Source organism: Zea mays, chromosome 2, assembly GCF_902167145.1.
Source record: "Zea mays cultivar B73 chromosome 2, Zm-B73-REFERENCE-NAM-5.0, whole genome shotgun sequence".
Classification (NCBI taxonomy): domain Eukaryota; kingdom Viridiplantae; phylum Streptophyta; class Magnoliopsida; order Poales; family Poaceae; genus Zea; species Zea mays.
Window position 1 is genome coordinate 126,427,352 of NC_050097.1, and position 17,562 is coordinate 126,444,913.

Consider the following 17,562-nt stretch of genomic DNA (forward strand, 5'->3'; position numbering starts at 1 on the left):
CAGGCGCCAAGCAGCAAAATCCTGTGTGCGCATTCACAGGAGGCCCTCAGCTTCGCTGCAGTACCATACGTTCTTAACCATGACACCATTACAAAACTGGCACCAATACTGAATCTCACACAACCCAATTAAACTAATCAAGGATGACAAGGTACAAAAGAGACTCCACCTGTAAGAACGATTACAAGTAGAGACCCAAATAGATCATGGCCCAAGGAAGTAAACAAGGCATGGCCATAACCTAAACTTGATGAAAGGAGTATGATGGGAGACTGTTAATTCAGCCATAAGCATATTTCTATGCACATCGTGGAAAGCACAAGGTCAAGGATTAAGTTGGTATGCCTTCGATAGATATGAAGAAACCAAAGGCATCAAACTCAAGGAAAATGGTCGGACATGTCTTTCCTAGGTTGGGTTAATAGAGCAACACGACGATCCGCGAGGAGAGGCCAAATACACTAGAGACTTCAACCCGCATCAGCTGATCAAGAGAATGGCTCTAAAAGGAGGCATGACTTGAGATCCTTGTTTGAAGTCTAGGTATACTCTAGGTCCGACAAAGAAATTATCTAGGCATTTATTTGTATGGGTGTGGTCATGGAGTAATATCAGAAAATTCAACTTTGGGTCGGGTCATGGTTCACGAATATAGCCTAATCTTGGTTTTAGGCAATCAAGTCACCAACTCTCTATTGGTCATAACTCAACCTGATAGTTCTCAGATCAGGATTGAGAATTGCTTTATGCTGGGCTAACCAGTTTATGCCCAAGATGACATCCATGTCTTGGCCTTTCAGAACAATCATATTAGCGGGAAAGTCCTGTCTGGCCAATGTTAAGGGCACTTGGTAAGCCACTTCTTTTCACTTTTAGTAACTTTACTGTCGGGCGTAGAAGACCATTCGTCAACCAACTTCATAGAGGGAGGAGGTCTGAAAAGGTCCAGTGCACCATCAAGTGCTTCTCCCGCTATATGAGAAAGTCCGGCTTCTGTCCCGACAAGATCCGCAGGGACGTTCGGGTGTAGTTGTGAATACAACACATGAACTTCTTCATGGAGTGTATTATAATAGACCTGTAAGTTATCCATGGCTAAGCTAAGCTCCTCCACATGGGCTCGAGCTTTGACTTCCTTAGCCCAGGCGAGTAAACGAGAGTTAACCATCCAATCGAGTGCTAAATCTCGTTTCGCGAGTTGGTCTTGCAAGTAGCGGATGGCTGCATCCGCGACTCATAGATCATTCCTGTGACGGAGTTCTGATTGAAGCAGTTCGACTTGTGCTTCCAGATCCCGATGGGATCGTTGCTACCACTGCTGCTACTTTCACGTCGGGGAGCCAATTGATGCCGAGGCACCCCAATTGGTCCCGTAGACTTGCGTGCCGTTAGCCTGGTGCGTGGTGGCATCTTTTAAGGGGGAAAATGTTATTAGTAAGATTCTTAGCATGATGCATGTATAATTACAGAATCAACCTTAGTCGATTCAACCTTCTATACGTTGCACTCTTCCTATCTTGTCTTTTAAGATAGACTCTTCAGAATACTTAGGTCAGAAGAGAAAAGAATTTTTAGGTAAGACTTTGGAAAATCCTTTTGAAGATGCCTCATAATATCTGCAAAGAAGGGCTACGCTCCGATACCAGCTGTGACAGAACCTCCCAAGTAATTAGGCCCACCTACAGTTGTCCTTGTCTAACAGACATCAGACACCCTGTAGATGTTCCTAAGTCACTTGACAAGCTCGGTATCTTTCCTTACCTTACCAGGAACGTTTCACCCGTCTTGCAGACATTACAGAACATCGGAGATAAAGAAATGCGGAAGCGAATTACATAAACTTACATTTATTTCAAAAGCAAGCTTGAGTTATTTTATTACAGACCAGAGCTAAAAGTGAGTGCAGAGTAGTAATATTATACAAACCATGGGAGGCACAAACTCCTCCCGATAAGCTATAAGCAAAAGAACCTAAGTGGAGGACCGAGTCCTCCTGCACTTCAGTCTTGTTTTTCCTCATTTGGTACCACCTTGGAGCAAAAGCAACAAAAAATTGTCGCTTCCTTACCTAAAAACAACAAAGGGATAAACCTTGAGTATGGAATACTCAGCAAGTCTTACCCGACTAAGGAAAAGACTCTCAAGGGTATGCTGGATAAATAGGAGTCAAGGAGAGGCTTTAGCAAAAATCAACTTATACTTTTGCAGAAGTAGCTTACTAAAGTGAGTCCTTACTTTCAATCTTTTAACGCCATATTAAGTATTAATAGACTCTATTTGCATCTAGTCTAATTTCACATCACATCAAGACAACATCATTTTTATCCATAGTGTTCACATCCTGACTCTAGGTTGTAGAAAAGTGACCAAGTCTTCATAACCGCGAAGGTACGGCGATCCGAATCGATTATACTCAGCTGAGGATCTCCAATCACACGACATATGTAGCACTTAACCCTTGCATATGTCAACCCGCCACCGGGGTTCTTAAGACCGGATCAGGTTCACGCAAACCGAGAGCACAGATACACCACCGTCCAGCCTCTTGCCACGGAGGGTACACGCTACTCTCGCCACCGCTCCACGCCCATTTCGTGTTATCTTATTCCGGCCTTAGTCTGCCCGAGGCAAGGCTTACCCATGACGAGGCATGTGACCAGTTAAAGGGTCCTCGGTCAGCACGCCTACATACGCGTTAATCCTTAACCAACCTGGGTAGAACATCACCTGTTCCTAACCCAAGTCTCAATTTAAGTATTTCTATCCTTAGGATTGTGTTTGTTCCTTAGGATGAAAGAGCATCACAGGGAACTTTGCAGTAAGATCCCACTATTGCTCCAAATGAAAATATTCTTGCAGGTAGAAGCCATCCTTTCTCGAGTTAAATTAAGGACAATCTCTATCCACAAGATCTAAGCAAGGCTAAGCATTTTTGTAAATCATATTTTGATACTTCACAGAAGTATCTATAAAGGTATGGATATCAAGGAAAGCAATGCATCAAAGGGTTTCAAGCAATTCCTATGAACCTAATGCACATTTCACTAGACTTAAGTGTGCGAAAAGTATTTAAAAACACAAGGAAAGGGGTTGCATGCACCGGGGCTTGCCTTTGTTCGTAGGTGAGTGAAAGGGAATTAGGCTTACACCTAGTTCCTATATAATTTTGGTGGTTGAATTGCCCAACACAAATCTTTGGACTAACTAGTTTGCCCAAGTGTATAGATTATACAGGTATAAAAGGTTCACACTCAGCCAATAAAAAGACCAAGTTTTGGATTCAACAAAGGAGCAAAGGGGCAACCGAAGGCACCTCTGGTTTGGCACACCGGACTGTCCGGTGTGCCACCGGACAGTGTCCGGTGCACCACCGGACATGTCCGGTGCACCAGAGGACCCCAACGCGAACTCGCCACCTTCGGGAATTTCCAGAGGCACTCGCACTATAATTCACCGGACTGTCCGGTGTACACCGGACAGTGTCCGGTGCGCCAAGGGAGGTCGGCCTTAGGAACTCGCCAGCTTCGGGAAAAGCCAACGGCTCGTCCACTATAATTCACCGGACTGTCCGGTGTGCACCGGACTGTCCGGTGCGACTCCAGAGCAACGGCTACTTCGCGCCAACGGCTCTCTGCCGCGCATTTAATGCGGGCTCTGCGTGCGCAGATGGCAGGCACGCCCATGCTGGCACACCGGACAGCAAACAGTACCTGTCCGGTGTGCACCGGACACCCAGGCGGGCCCACAAGTCAGAAGCTCCAACGGTCAGAATCCAACGGCAGTGATGACGTGGCAGGGGGCACCGGACTGTCCGGTGTGCACCGGACTGTCCGGTGCGCCATCGAGCAGACAGCCTCCCAACGGCCACTTTTGGTGGTTGGGGCTATAAATACCCCAACCACCCCACCATTCATTGCATCCAAGTTTTCCCACTTCTCAACCACTTACAAGAGCTAGGCATTCAATTCTAGACACATACAAAGAGATCAAATCCTCTCCAATTCCACACAAGGCTTTAGTGATTAGCGAGAGAGATTTGCCGTGTTCTTTTGAGCTCTTGCGCTTGGATTGCTTCTTTTCTTTCTAACTTGTTCTTGTGATCAAAACTCCATTGTAATCAAGGCAAGAGGCACCAATTGTGTGGTGGCCCTTGCGGGGAAGTTTTGTTCCCGGCTTTGATTTGAGAAGAGAAGCTCACTCGGTCTGAGGGACCGTTTGAGAGAGGGAAGGGTTGAAAGAGACCCGGCCTTTGTGGCCTCCTCAACGGGGAGTAGGTTTGCGAGAACCGAACCTCGGTAAAACAAATCCGTGTGTCTCACTTCATTATTCGCTTGCGATTTGTTTTGCGCCCTCTCTCGGACTCGTTTATATTTCTAACGCTAACCCGGCTTGTAGTTGTGTTTATATTTGTAAATTTCAGTTTCGCCCTATTCACCCCCCCTCTAGGCGACTATCAATTGGTATCAGAGCACGGTGCTTCATTAGAGCCTAACCACTCGAAGTGATGTCGGGAGATCACGCCAAGAAGGAGATGGAGACCGGCGAAAAGCCCACTACAAGCCACGGGAGCACTTCATCGGAAGAGTCCCGCACCAAGAGGAAGGAGAAGAAGAAGGACTCCTCCAAACGGAAGGAAAAAAAGTCTTCCTCTTCTCACCACAAAGAGAAGAAGGAAAAATCTTCTTCCCACAAGCCGCATCGGAAAGGCGACAAGCACAAGAGGATGAGGAAAGTAGTCTACTACGAGACCGACACTTCATCAACATCGACCTCCGACTCCGATGCGCCCTCCGTCACTTCTAAGCGCCAAGAGCGCAAGAAGTATAGTAAGATCCCCCTACACTACCCTCGCATTTCCAAACATACACCTTTACTTTCCGTCCCATTAGGCAAACCACCAACTTTTGATGGTGAAGATTACGCTAGGTGGAGCGATTTAATGCGATTTCATCTAACCTCGCTCCACAAAAGCATATGGGATGTTGTTGAGGTTGGTGCACAGGTACCGTCAGTAGGGGATGAGGACTATGATGAGGATGAGGTGGCCCAAATCGAGCACTTCAACTCCCAAGCCACAACCATACTCCTTGCCTCTCTAAGCAAGGAGGAATACAACAAAGTGCAAGGGTTGAAAAATGCAAAGGAGATTTGGGACCTACTCAAGACGGCGCACGAGGGTGATGAACTCACCAAGATCACCAAGCGGGAAACGATCGAGGGGGAGCTCGGTCGTTTTCGTCTTCGCCAAGGGGAAGAGCCACAAGACATGTACAACCGGCTCAAAACCTTGGTGAACCAAGTGCGCAACCTTGGGAGCATAAAGTGGGACGACCACGAGGTGGTTAAGGTTATTCTAAGATCTCTCATTTTCCTTAACCCCACTCAAGTTCAATTAATTCGTGGTAATCCTAGATACACTAAAATGACCCCCGAGGAAGTTATCGGGAATTTTGTGAGCTTTGAATGCATGATCAAAGGCTCCAAGAAAATCAATGAGCTTGACGAACCCTCCACGTCCGAAGCACAACCGGTGGCATTTAAGGCGACGGAGGAGAAGAAGGAGGAGTCTACACCAAGTCGACAACCAATAGACGCCTCCAAGCTCGACAATGAGGAAATGGCGCTCGTCATCAAGAGCTTCCGCCAAATCCTCAAGCAAAGGAAGGGGAAGGACTACAAGTCCCGCTCCAAGAAGGTTTGCTACAAATGTGGTAAGCCCGGTCATTTTATTGCTAAATGTCCCATATCTAGTGACAGTGACCGAGGCGACGACAAGAAGGGGAGAAGAAAGGAGAAGAAGAGGTACTACAAGAAGAAGGGCGGCGATGCCCATGTTTGTCGGGAGTGGGATTCCGACGAAAGCTCAAGCGACTCCTCCGACGACGAGGACGCCGCCAACATCGCCGTCACCAAGGGACTCCTCTTCCCCAACATCGGCCACAAGTGTCTCATGGCAAAGGACGGCAAACGGAAGAAGGTTAAATCCAACTCCTCCACTAAATATGAATCTTCTAGTGATGATAATGCTAGTGATGAGGAGGATAATTTGCGTTCCCTTTTTGCCAACCTTAACATAGCTCAAAAGGAAAAATTAAATGAATTGGTTAGTGCTATTCATGAAAAGGATGACCTTTTGGATTCTCAAGAGGATTGTCTAATTAAAGAAAACAAGAAACATGTTAAGGTTAAAAATGCTTATGCTCTTGAAATTGAGAAATGTCAAAAATTATCTAGTGAGCTAAGTACTTGCCATGAAACAATAGACAACCTTAGAAATGAAAATGCTAATTTGCTAGCTAAGGTTGATACTCATGTTTGCAATGTTTCAATTCCCAACCCTAGAAATGATAATGATGATTTGCTTGCTAGGATTGAAGAATTGAACATTTCTCTTGCTAGTCTTAGATTAGAAAATGAAAATTTGATTGCTAAGACTAAAGATTTTGATGTTTGCAATACCACTATTTCCAACCTTAGAAGTAAAAATGAAATATTGCATGCTAAGGTTGTAGAACTAAAATCTTGCAAACCATCTACATCTACCATTGAGCATGTTACTATTTGCACTAGATGTAGAGATGTTGATATTAATGCTATTCATGATCACATGTCCTTAATTAAACAACAAAATGATCATATAGCAAAACTAGATGCTAAAATTGCCGAGCATAACTTGGAAAATGAAAAATTTAAATTTGCTAGAAGTATGCTCTATAATGGGAGACGCCCTGGCATTAAGGATGGCATTGGCTACCAAAGGGGAGACAATGTCAAACTTAATGCCCCTCCTAAGAACTTGTCTAACTTTGTTAAGGGCAAGGCTCTCATGCCTCAGGATAACGAGGGTTACATTTTGTACCCTGCCGGTTATCCTGAGAGCAAAATTAGGAGAACTCATTCTAGGAACTCTCACTCTGGCCCTAACCATGCTTTTATGTATAAGGGTGAGACATCTAGCTCTAGGCAACCAACACGTGCTAAGTTGCCTAGAAAGAAAACTCTTAATGCATCAAATGAACATAGCATTTCATTTAAGACTTTTGATGCATCATATGTTTTGACTAACAAATCCGGCAAGGTCGTTGCCAAGTTTGTTGGGGGCAAACACAAGGGCTCCAAGACTTGTGTTTGGGTACCCAAAGTTCTTGTTTCTAATGCCAAAGGACCCAAAACAGTTTGGGTACCTAAAGTCAAGAACTAAATTTGTTTTGTAGGTTTATGCATCCGGGGGCTCAAGTTGGATACTCGACAGCGGGTGCACAAACCACATGACCGGGGAGAAAAGAATGTTCTCCTCCTACGAGAAAAACCAAGATCCCCAACGAGCTATCACATTCGGGGATGGAAATCAAGGTTTGGTCAAAGGTCTTGGTAAAATTGCTATTTCTCCTGACCATTCTATTTCCAATGTTTTTCTTGTTGATTCATTAGATTACAACTTGCTCTCTGTTTCCCAATTATGTCAAATGGGCTACAACTGTCTTTTTACTGATGTAGGTGTCACTGTCTTTAGAAGAAGTGATGATTCAATAGCATTTAAGGGTGTGTTAGAGGGTCAGCTATACTTAGTAGATTTCGATAGAGCTGAACTCGACACATGCTTAATTGCTAAGACTAACATGGGTTGGCTCTGGCATCGCCGATTAGCTCATGTTGGGATGAAGAATCGTCATAAGCTTCTAAAGGGAGAACACATTTTAGGATTAACAAATGTTCATTTTGAGAAAGACAGGATTTGTAGCGCATGCCAGGCGGGAAAGCAAGTTGGAACCCATCATCCACACAAGAACATCATGACGACCGACAGACCGCTTGAGCTACTCCACATGGATCTATTCGGCCCGATTGCTTACATAAGCATCGGCGGGAGTAAGTATTGTCTTGTAATAGTGGATGATTATTCTCGCTTCACTTGGGTATTCTTTTTACAGGAAAAATCTCAAACCCAAGAGACCTTAAAGGGATTCTTGAGACGGGCTCAAAATGAGTTCAGCTTTAGGATCAAGAAAATTAGAAGCGACAACGGGACGGAGTTCAAGAATTCTCAAATCGAAGGTTTCCTTGAGGAGGAGGGCATCAAGCATGAGTTCTCTTCTCCCTACACGCCACAACAAAATGGTGTAGTGGAGAGGAAGAATCTAACTCTATTGGACATGGCTAGGACCATGCTTGATGAGTACAAGACTTCGGATCGGTTTTGGGCCGAGGCGGTCAACACCGCTTGCTATGCCATCAACCGGTTATATCTCCACCGAATCCTCAAAAACATCCTATGAACTCCTAACCGGTAAAAAGCCCAACATTTCATATTTTAGAGTTTTTGGTAGCAAATGCTTTATTCTTGTTAAAAGAGGTAGAAAATCTAAATTTGCACCTAAAACTGTAGAAGGCTTTTTACTAGGATATGACTCAAACACAAGGGCATATAGAGTCTTTAACAAGTCCTCAGGACTTATTGAAGTATCTTGTGACGTTGTGTTTGATGAGACTAACGGCTCTCAAGTAGAGCAAGTTGATCTTGATGAGATAGGTGAAGAACAGGCTCCATGCATAGCGCTAAGGAACATGTCCATTGGGGATGTGTGTCCTAAGGAATCCGAAGAGCCTCCACATGCACAAGATCAACCATCCTCCTCCACGCAAGCATCTCCACCAACTCAAAATGAGGATGAGGCTCAAGTTGATGAAGGACAAAATCAAGAAGATGAGCCACCTCAAGATAATGGCAATGATCAAGGGGGAGATACAAATGATCAAGAAAAGGAGGATGAGGAAGAACCAAGGCCGCCACACCCAAGAGTCCACCAAGCAATCCAACGAGATCACCCCGTCGACACCATCCTCGGTGACATTCATAAGGGGGTAACTACTCGATCTCGGGTTGCACATTTTTGTGAGCATTACTCTTTTGTTTCCTCTATTGAGCCACACAGGGTGGAGGAAGCACTTCAAGATTCGGATTGGGTGGTGGCGATGCAAGAGGAGCTCAACAACTTCACGAGGAATGAGGTATGGCATTTGGTTCCACGTCCTAACCAAAATGTTGTAGGAACCAAATGGGTCTTCCGCAACAAGCAAGATGAGCATGGTGTGGTGACAAGGAACAAAGCACGACTTGTGGCCAAGGGATATTCCCAAGTCGAAGGTTTGGATTTCGGTGAAACCTATGCGCCCGTAGCTAGGCTTGAGTCAATTCGCATATTATTGGCCTATGCTACTTACCATGGCTTTAAGCTTTATCAAATGGACGTGAAAAGTGCCTTCCTCAACGGACCAATCAAGGAAGAGGTCTATGTTGAGCAACCTCCCGGCTTTGAAGACAGTGAGTACCCTAACCATGTCTATAGGCTCTCTAAGGCGCTTTATGGGCTCAAGCAAGCCCCAAGAGCATGGTATGAATGCCTAAGAGATTTCCTTATTGCTAATGGCTTCAAAGTCGGAAAGGCCGATCCTACTTTATTCACTAAAACTCTTGACAATGATTTGTTTGTATGCCAAATTTATGTTGATGATATTTTATTTGGGTCTACTAACGAATCTACATGTGAAGAATTTAGTAGGATCATGACACAGAAATTCGAGATGTCTATGATGGGGGAGTTGAAGTATTTTCTAGGATTTCAAGTGAAGCAACTCCAAGAGGGCACCTTCATCAGCCAAACGAAGTACACTCAAGACATCCTAAGCAAGTTTGGAATGAAGGATGCCAAGCCCATCAAAACACCCATGGGAACAAATGGGCATCTCGACCTCGACACGGGAGGTAAGTCCGTGGATCAAAAGGTATACCGGTCGATGATAGGATCATTACTCTATTTATGTGCATCTCGACCGGACATTATGCTTTCCGTTTGCATGTGTGCAAGATTCCAATCCGACCCTAAGGAATCCCACCTTACGGCCGTAAAACGAATCTTGAGATATTTGGCTTATACACCTAAGTTTGGGCTTTGGTATCCTCGGGGATCCACTTTTGATTTGATTGGTTATTCGGATGCCGATTGGGCGGGGTGTAAGATTAATAGGAAGAGCACATCGGGGACTTGCCAGTTCTTGGGAAGATCCTTGGTGTCATGGGCTTCAAAGAAGCAAAATTCGGTCGCTCTTTCCACCGCCGAAGCCGAGTACATTGCCGCAGGTCATTGTTGCGCGCAATTGCTTTGGATGAGGCAAACCCTGCGGGACTACGGTTACAAATTAACCAAAGTCCCTTTGCTATGTGATAATGAGAGTGCAATCAAAATGGCCGACAATCCCGTCGAGCATAGCCGCACTAAGCACATAGCCATTCGGTATCATTTTCTTAGGGATCACCAACAAAAGGGAGATATCGAAATTTCTTACATTAATACTAAAGATCAATTAGCCGATATCTTTACCAAGCCACTTGATGAACAATCTTTTACCAAACTCAGGCATGAGCTCAATATTCTTGATTCTAGAAATTTCTTTTGCTAAACTTGCACACATAACTCATTTATATACCTTTGATCACATCTCTTTCATATGCTATGACTAATATGTTTTGCAAGTGTATCTCAAACCAAGTCATAGGTGTATTGAAAGGGAATTGGAGTCTTCGGCGAAGACAAAGGCTTCCACTCCGTAACTCATACTTCGCCATCACTCCAAGCAACTCTCTATTCTTTGGGGAGAAATGAGCATCAAAGAAAAGGACTTCGTCTTTGGGAGAGAGTAAGAGCCCAAAGCTAAAGGACCGGACTTCGCCTTTGGTATAATCTTAACTCATTTATTTATGACCAAAGGGGAAGATAGCACTTCGAGGGCTCTAATGATTCCGTTTTTGGCGATTCATGCCAAAAAGGGGGAGAAATGAGCCCAAAGCAAAAGGACCGCACCACCACCAATTTCAAAAACTTAGTGCTTTCCAAGAGTATTTATCAATTGGTATTCTACTATGTTCAAGAAGGGGGCGAAAGTAGTATTTCAAAAATGATATATCAAAACCCTCTTGAACACTAAGAGGTGGATCTCTTTTAGGGGGAGTTTTATTAAGTCAAAGGAAAAGCATTTGAAACAGGGGGAGAAAATTTCAAATCTTGAAAATGCTTTGCAAACTCTTATTCATTTACCTTTGACTATTTGCAAAAGATCTTTGAAATGGGTTTACAAAAGAATTTGCAAAAACAAAACATGTGGTGCAAAAGTGGTCCAAAATGTTGAAAATGAAAGAAACAATCCATGCATATCTTGTAAGTATGTTTATTGGCTCAATTCCAAGCAACCTTTACACTTACATTATGTAAACTAGTTCAATTATGCACTTCCATATTTGCTTTGGTTTGTGTTGGCATCAATCACCAAAAAGGGGGAGATTGAAAGGGAATTAGGCTTACACCTAGTTCCTATATAATTTTGGTGGTTGAATTGCCCAACACAAATCTTTGGACTAACTAGTTTGCCCAAGTGTATAGATTATACAGGTATAAAAGGTTCACACTCAGCCAATAAAAAGACCAAGTTTTGGATTCAACAAAGGAGCAAAGGGGCAACCGAAGGCACCTCTGGTTTGGCACACCGGACTGTCCGGTGTGCCACCGGACAGTGTCCGGTGCACCAGAGGACCCCAACGCGAACTCGCCACCTTCGGGAATTTCCAGAGGCACTCGCGCTATAATTCACCGGACTGTCCGGTGTACACCGGACAGTGTCCGGTGCGCCAAGGGAGGTCGGCCTTAGGAACTCGCCAGCTTCGGGAAAAGCCAACGGCTCGTCCACTATAATTCACCGGACTGTCCGGTGTGCACCGGACTGTCCGGTGCGACTCCAGAGCAACGGCTACTTCGCGCCAACGGCTCTCTGCCGCGCATTTAATGCGGGCTCTGCGTGCGCAGATGGCAGGCACGCCCATGCTGGCACACCGGACAGCAAACAGTACCTGTCCGGTGTGCACCGGACACCCAGGCGGGCCCACAAGTCAGAAGCTCCAACGGTCAGAATCCAACGGCAGTGATGACGTGGCAGGGGGCACCGGACTGTCCGGTGTGCACCGGACTGTCCGGTGTGCACCGGACTGTCCGGTGCGCCATCGAGCAGACAGCCTCCCAACGACCACTTTTGGTGGTTGGGGCTATAAATACCCCAACCACCCCACCATTCATTGCATCCAAGTTTTCCCACTTCTCAACCACTTACAAGAGCTAGGCATTCAATTCTAGACACATACAAAGAGATCAAATCCTCTCCAATTCCACACAAGGCTTTAGTGATTAGCGAGAGAGATTTGCCGTGTTCTTTTGAGCTCTTGCGCTTGGATTGCTTCTTTTCTTTCTAACTTGTTCTTGTGATCAAAACTCCATTGTAATCAAGGCAAGAGGCACCAATTGTGTGGTGGCCCTTGCGGGGAAGTTTTGTTCCCGGCTTTGATTTGAGAAGAGAAGCTCACTCGGTCCGAGGGACCGTTTGAGAGAGGGAAGGGTTGAAAGAGACCCGGCCTTTGTGGCCTCCTCAACGGGGAGTAGGTTTGCGAGAACCGAACCTCGGTAAAACAAATCCGTGTGTCTCACTTCATTATTCGCTTGCGATTTGTTTTGCGCCCTCTCTCGGACTCGTTTATATTTCTAACGCTAACCCGGCTTGTAGTTGTGTTTATATTTGTAAATTTCAGTTTCGCCCTATTCACCCCCCCTCTAGGCGACTATCAGTGAGTCAGGCTCGGACTCGCAGATGTCGAAGTAGGGCCAAGTCCATGCCTGAGATTCCAAAGTGGTGGTGCCTTCTCTTCAATCACTTCACTCTCTTCTCCGTTTTCTAAATATAACCATATAGGTATATATATAAGAATGAATGCCATGTAATGCTCATGAGAATGCAAAGATAATATAAACTTATTATCTATATCTTGAGTACAACTTTCCTTCACGGAGTTCCGGGAACTTAGGGTTTCCGGAGTCGGTAAAGGAGTTCAAAGGGCAGGGGGGTGGTTTTGGGTTCTAGTGATCAAACAAGGTCCAAATCAATTCAAACTCTACGCAAGGCTTTTAAATAATGTGAAAAGCTTACATAAAAAGTTTGGGCAATTTTGGGATTATCATTTAATTTCTAAAAATCCAGAACTGTTAGTTTAAGCTATTTTAAATGCCTCAAAATTCCCTGTTTAACCTAAAAATCATGAAACTATTTTTATTAAATTCTAGGGAAAATAAGAAGCCTAGGAAAATTGGTTTCATAATTTTAGGATTTTTCTACAATTTTCTACAAGTTATTTGGTTCTGAAGTAAAAAGAAAAGGAAAAAGGCATTAACAGTAATGGGCTGACTTTGGCCCACACGGCCCAGACCTAAGCAGAAGCGCGCCCGCGCGCGCGCTGGCTGTTTTGCGAAAAGGCCCTCTGCTTAACGGTTAACCGAAATAGGTCCATTCACTATTGAGGTGAGTCTCTGACGGTTTACAAAAAGAACCTCCACGTTCTATACTTTCGCAGAGCAAAGTCCACGACGAGGAACAGTCCTCGCCGCACTCCGGCGAGCCTATTCCGGCCAGATGACGCCACGGCTGGAGCTCCCAAGCGACAGGGACACAATTAGATCCACCCGACCATTTCCCCTCCATCAATTTCACCTAGGGGACACTGAATCAATCAGTTCACGGTGACCGAGCGGATGGACAAGAGGATGAACATGTTCCGATCAAACAGCGACAGGGATGGCCAAATTGAGGCTGGGTAAAGGTTCACGGGTTCACCAGGGCCTACGTACACACTTTGGTTTGGGCAGAACAAGAACCGAGGAGCGGGTCGACGGTGAGGGGGGTCACGGCGGCGTTTTACAAGGCAAGGGCGCGTTCCGGTGATGGACTTCGGCCAAATTCCAATTGCTCGGTACAGAGAGCAATAGGAGACTATACACGAGCTAGAACAGAGAGTAATTGAGAAACTACCAACCCGAAGAGTGTTGTCCACGGTGGAGTCCTATGCGGCGGAGCAAGAACAGAGGAGGAGGGAATTTGGGGCTGCGTGTGAGCTCCGGTGAAATTCAGCCGATTGCTCAGTCACTGAGGTGCGGGATGTGGTGAAGAAGCAGAACCCGGGCGCAATTTATAGGCCGCAAGCCGGAGATGTATGAGATCCACCAAGCTGTGACCGCGCTGGCGAGCACACCCGCGCGGCAGAGCCACGACGGAAGTCCGGTGGCCGCCGTTTAACCGGGTAGCGCCACCTCAACGTTTTGAAGCCACGTCGCGCCAGATCTTTACCGCGGACGCCGGCGACCCATCCCACGCCGCGGTGGCGTCCTTATCGCCTGCGAGGGGCTGATTCTTATCCTCTTCCCCGATGTACTGTACCATGGCCAGCCTCATCAGATAGCTTGTCAGTCCATGTTTGGGGTGGATTTTCTCCAATTTTTATGTGGCAACTAAGCCAACCTTCTGTAGTAAAGTTGTAGAACTATAATCCCTTTACAACTTTGGTACAATGTGCTCACACAAAAAGTCACTGGACCCCATTCAAAATCGGGCTCAAAGTTCATCTCATAACACTGTTACTCTGAAATTCAAACTTCAGGCAGTCTGACAGTCCAACTTCAGGCTCATTTATCTCTAAATTTTTCTTAACAACTGAGCTCACACTCTTTAGCAAAGTTGTTCTCCATTAATTGGTCTACAAACTTGTTGTGGTCACTTTGGGCAAAAACCTTATATTTTAAAAGATACAGGGCTCCAAAGTTGAACCAACAAAACTGAATTTCAGACTTGGCTCTATAGTGCTTAAGAGGTGATTTTTGCAAATAAGCCCAAAACTTAGGGTTTAACTTGCAAATTCACATATTTGTGAACCAAATGACTTTATATGTTTAAACATAGTAGTTTTTACACTTTAGTCCAAAGGTTCATCATTTTTGCACATAAGCCCCTAGGGTTTGGTTTCAGGGTTTTCCAGGGTTCCAATTAGGGTTTCTGGTATCCCAGGGGTATAAAAGTGATTCAAGTTTATTCTTGGGGTCATTTTATGACTTTTACCCTAAAGCTTTTAGGTTTTCTCAACTTGGGTTAAGTTTTACCCCTTTAATCCCTGTTTAGGGTTAAAGCTTCCTATCCAGGGTCCTAGTTGTAAAACATTAAAACAATACAACTTGTTTGAAATTTTTGCCTAGTGAATGCACTCTAGGTGTATCAAACATATGCTATGCCAATGCTTATAATGCCATGCTCAAGTTTTAGTTATAGTAACACCAGGGGTGTTACACATTCCTATTCAAAAATGATTGCTAAAAAGGAAACCAGTCCTTGTGTTACTAACAATATCTCTCTTGAGCACATTTATGAAAATCTAAAAGAGAGTGAGTGCATGTTCAATTTATTAAAAGACACAAGCCTCGAGGTTGCTCTTCACCTAAAGGAAGAAAGGCAAAAGCAAAGAAATCATCATCTATTATATACTCCCTTGTGCTGCTAATATCTCTTTCTGGAGTAAAGGGAGGACACTCAAATGAAAAGGAAGACGTCAAGAACAACAACACCTACTTAGACAGTAAGATCTTCAAATTAGTTAATGGTTTGGTTGTAAGTATTCTAGACCTTTTTCATTTTGAGAATACCAGGCATAAGCTAATTATTGCAAATTCTCCATATGCCTTGATCAAGATGTTCAATGAATTCCCCTATTTGTCTTTAAAGAAGAGTGCATCTAACCAAGTCATTTAAATACTTGATGCATACCATTAGGGGGAGCCCATTTCTATATCTTGATCATGTATGAGAATGTGTTTCTCATGAAGTATGCTACTACAATTCAATCCAATTTGGTAAAGTAATATCACTTTTATCAAGGATTGTAGCTTTTATTGTTAAAATAGCATCTTTACTGCATTTCTTATTTTAAGCTCATTTGATATTCTTATGTTGTTCTTTTGATTGCATCTGTTATTTGTTTGATCATTGAATAACTCCAATTGACACTTATGTTGCTTAGTGCCTCATATACTATCAATTAATGTCTCTCTTAACATGCACTAAGTTAAAAGGAGAATTCAAGATAAATTTATGCAATTTGTGATCTACTGGATATATAATAGCTATAACTTAGGAAAGGATCACTAGTTGTAGAACTCTCTCTTGTGCAAAATATTTCCATACATTATCTTGAATATAGGTCTTAAGTAACCAAGACTAATAACATACCATAATGAAGAGAGCATCTCTATGTGAAGGTACATAAGAGTAAACTACTTCCTCTCATTTACACATGTATCTAAATCTTCCTATACATTCTTTGCATATGTTGTATAAAAGGAAGAGAAAGCATGTCTATGCATTATCCCTGCTTCATACCTAGTTTAACCTCTTAAAATTTCACTACTGCATTAATGCATTTTTGTTAAACTAGGTGAAGTGATTTTATTGTCAAAGAGTTTAAAGCTTAACCTTGTAACGAGGATAAGCTGCCTTTGTCCCAAAGGTGGAGGTTCCTTAAGTCTCTTTGAAATCCATAAGGGTAATTGCTTAAAATATTTATAACATGCTTTCATAAGTGCATAGTCTGTCGTGAGCATCACACCTATATTTTGACACAATGCACTTCACATTATCTATGATATAGATATGTTCTCATTAACCTCTCTATGTGCATTTGGCATTTAAGGCCAAAATATGTATTCCTCTCAAGGCACATATTTAGGGGGGGGCAATCTATATTATATAGAACTATGATAAAGCTTAATTGACATATCTCTTGATCATATCTCTTTCATTTAGTACACATCCATAATTCTTATTATTCATATACCAAGACTAAGACTAATGTGCTTCCATGAGTATTTCTTGTATTAGTCTTAGATTGAAAGGGAAATGGAGTATTCGACAAAGACAATGCTTCCACTCAACTCCATCGGTATTATTTACCCTTTGCCGGTATTCCGCCATCTCTCCAATTGGTATAATCATTCACTTACATTTCTTTTATCAATGGGGGAGAAAAGATAAAAGGGCTCACAAAAGTCTCCGTTTTTGGCGATTCATGCCAAAGGGGGAGAGAGTATTAGCCCAAAGCAAAAGGACCGCACCACCACCTAAAACTTTTCTAAATTTTCAAAATAACGTTTTCAATTGGTATCTTGTTATTAGTTTATTTCAAATTGGTATGATATTTTCAATTGGCATAAGTTTTTCAAAAACTAGCATCTCAATATATTTCCAATTGGTATCTATTAAAACTCTCTTGAAAACTAAGAGGAGAATTTCATTCAGGTGGAGTTTTGTTTAAAGTCAAAGGAAAAGCATTTGAAACAAGGGGAGAAAATTTCAAATCTTGAAAATGCTTATCGCAATTTTTATACATATACCTTTTACTATTTGCAAAAGGATTTTGAAAAGACTTTCCAAAAGAATTTGCAAAAACAAAACATGTGGTGCAAAAGTGGTCCAAAGCTACAATCATATCAATATCACTCATATGCACTTAGAATCACTTTCATTTCAGTAGCTTATGAACACTTGACCAATTGCAAACTAGTTACAATTTTATACTTCATATTTGCTTTTGGTTTGTGTTGGCATCAATCACCAAAAAGGGGGAGATTGAAAGGGAAATGGCCTTAAACCATT